Raw genomic sequence first — 3,315 nt, 5'->3', positions numbered from 1 at the left:
AGGAGTCTCCATACTGATTTCCACAGTGGTTGTACCAACCTGCATTCCCTCCAACAGTGAAGAAGGGTTTCTTTTCCCCACAGCCCCTCCAGCATTTGTTATTGGTTGATTTCTTGATGATAGCCTTTTTTTTGGGGGGATGAGATGGAATCTCAGGGCTATTTTAATTTGCATTTCTCAAATGGCCAGCAACGTTGAACATTTTTTTGTATATTTATTGGCTATTTGTACTTCTTTATCTGAAAAGTATTTATTCATTTCATATGCCCTTTTTGTATTAGATTTTTAAATTTTGGGAGTCTAATTTTTTTTAGCTCTTTAGTTATTCCAGATGTTAGTCCTTTTCCTGAGGAGTACTGGCAAAAGATTTTCCCATTTTATGTGTTGTCTTCTCACTCTTTTGGTAGTTTCCTTTGCTGTGCAAAAGCTTTTTAACTTGGGTTGGGGAGATAGCTCAGCAGTCTAAGTGCCTGCCTGGAAGGGCAAGGACTAGAGTTCAATCCCCAGTACCGAATGCCCTGAAGGCCTCAGAACCCAGGATGAGTCATACTGCCCTGAAATCGGGCGTGGTGGTGCATGCCTGTAATCCCAGAGCTGTGGAGGCTGAGACAGGAGGGTCACTATGAGCCTGAGCTGTGTAGCAAAGCCCTGTATCAAATAAACACATTTTTTTAAAAAAGGGTCTTAATTTCATATGATCCCGTTTGTTGCTTCCTTATGTTTTCTGTCCAAAGGGGGTTCTTCAAGCATTTTATCTATTCTACTTCCAATAGATTATTTCTGTTTTATCTTTTAAATTTATTTATTTATTGATTTATTTATTTGGTACAAGCTCTCCCTATGCAGCTTGGACTCATAGTGATCCTCCTATCTCAGCCACCCCAGTGCTGAGATTACAGGCGTGCACCACCACACCCAATTTCGGTGGCTGGCTCAGCATGCCCAGGGTTCCAGGGCTGACATGGCATGTGGTGCTGGGGATCAAACCTTGGTCCTTGCGCTTGCCAGGCAGATGCTTAGACCACTGAGGTATCTCCCCGGTCCCCATTTCTGTTTTAATAGTTTAATTTTTGGATCCATTTTGATATCAGTTAGTGGTGAAAGATGCGGGCTTAGTTCCAGTCTTCAGCATGGAGAGAGGCAGTTGTCCTAGCACCATTTGGTAAAGAGATTGTCTTTCCTCTAGCAAAGGCATTCAGCCCTTTTGTCAAAGATAAAGCAGTCGAAAGTTCTTGGAGTTATTTTTGCTTCCTCTGCACTGTTGTATTGATCCACACGTCTGTTTTTGTAATTCATGTTGTTTTTGCCAATATTGTTATTTTTATCACTGTGGCTTTGTGTGGTATAACTTGAAGTCCCGGATTGTGATGCTCCCTGCCTTATCCTTGTTGCCCAGAATTGCTTTGGATATTCTACATCTCTTGAGGTTCCATACAAATTTTAGAACTGTTTTCCCTAGTTCTCTAAGGTAAGCTGTTGGTATTTTGATTATGATTGCGTTAACTCTGTGTAACTATTTTGGAAGTGTGGCCATTTTTACTACATTTGTTCTGCCTACTCAAGAACAAGAGATAACTTTCCACTTTTTTTAAAGGAAGGAAAAGTTTATTTAGCTCACAATTTGTGGAGGTTTCAGTCCATATTTGGCTGGCTTCAAGGCAGAGTGGCACGTGACAGAGGGCGGTTCATAGAGGTGGAAAACAGTAGAACAGCAAGAGCAAAAAGGAGGCAGTAGCAGCTGCGGCAGCCCCCTTTCCACCTTCTGATGTCTTCTTCAGTCTCCTTTTTGCATAGTAGTATAGTTTGCACTACAGTACAAACTAATCAAGGAGGCCTTGCACTTCCTTGATTAGGTTAATCCTTTTTTTTTTAATCAAAGAGAAACCTTTATTTTCAGCAAATATGCCTACAAGAGATGGTTCATTGATCTACTATAAACAAGTCTCTCTTGACATACAGCGCCAAGATATATATTTAAAAAATTAAAAAACACACAGCCCTGCCCCCCCTCATACATACATCTCCCCAAAAGCCACTCAACTTGGACCAAAAGGGAAAAACGAACTAAACTCAATACCTTTGCACAAAAGTCATCTTTGAATTAGGATTTACAAATTTATATATTCTTTCCTATGAGAAATGAAACAAAAAATAAATGAAAAACAGGGTAAGGAAAAACTAAAGATAAAGGCCTGACAGGACTTAGAAAATTAAGAGAACATATTCTTTGCCTGCAAACTAACAGAAAGCAAAACAATGTCAGTGCTCTTATGTACTTGGGGAGGGAGGCTGTAAGTTTAACTGATATGCCCCATGATGCAGCACTCAATGACAAGCTAAGCCCTCAGGAGCCACAAACACCAAGAGCACTGGGACAGTCACCAGCAAGCTGTCGAAATACTCAGGGACTGCTCAGCCTTCCAAAGAGTGTCTTTCATTGTGGATCTGCCAGCATTTAAAAGGGACACTTTCCCTTTTAAAAAGATTCTGGGTCAAAACAAAAAAGTACAAGGGGGAGACGAGTTCTCTACTTCAGGGAAAACCTCTCAGTCACAGTCTGAGGGGAGGTGAGCCTTGTGCCATCATGGCTGAGGGCACCAGGGCCACATGCAAGGGTGCTGCTCGGGCTCCTCCATCACACCCTTGCTGAGTCTGTCATTTTGGGATATTTTACTTTCTTCTGGTCCAGCTCATTCTGAGCCCCAACTAGGAGTTTTAGTAATTTTGCCAACTTGGGTGTTGATTCCCTATTCCCATAATCTATTCAAGGAACCCTTCATTTTTCTAATCTCCTTTATTTTTTATCAATGACTTTTTTAGAAGCAGTTATAAATTCTTTTACTGCAGTGTTTTTTTCAGATTGGGTTTCCTCCCTATGTTTCTGTAGTTGATTCTTTACTTCTGATGCTATGAGTTCTGAGAATTCTTTTTTTTATTTCAGAAACGAATTCCACTCTCAGTTCCTCTATAACTTTCTGCTGTTGCTTATTTAGTATCGACACTATTAATTCGTACATTTGAGCTGAGCTAATAGAAAAGAATTCTGCTCTGAGCTCCTCTATGACTTTCTGCTGTTGCTTATTTACTATCGACCCTATTAATTCATGCATTTGAGCTGAGCTAATGTCCTCTGCACTTGTTTTGGGTGGGCATAGTTTTTCCTCCCTATGTTTCTGCATCTGATTCTTTACTGCAGATGTTATTAATTCAGGGATTTCTTTTTTTATTTCCAATCTGAGTTCCTCTATCCCTTTCTGCAGCTGTTTCTTTATTTCAGAAGCCGTTGATTCATTGCTTTCAGCTGTGTGATTTCCA

The 3,315-nt window shown here is 40.5% G+C and overlaps 1 pseudogene; it reads right to left on the bottom strand.

Annotated features, from left to right (window-relative positions):
* Positions 1-2,582: 2,582 nt before the first annotated feature.
* Positions 2,583-3,315, bottom strand: part of LOC101572505 — a 26,144-nt pseudogene continuing 25,411 nt past the window's right edge.

Source organism: Octodon degus, unplaced genomic scaffold (assembly GCF_000260255.1).
Source record: "Octodon degus isolate 3935 unplaced genomic scaffold, OctDeg1.0 scaffold00201, whole genome shotgun sequence".
Classification (NCBI taxonomy): domain Eukaryota; kingdom Metazoa; phylum Chordata; class Mammalia; order Rodentia; family Octodontidae; genus Octodon; species Octodon degus.
The sequence above is the reverse complement of the archived record's forward strand: the minus strand, read 5'-3'. Positions and strand labels throughout refer to the sequence as shown.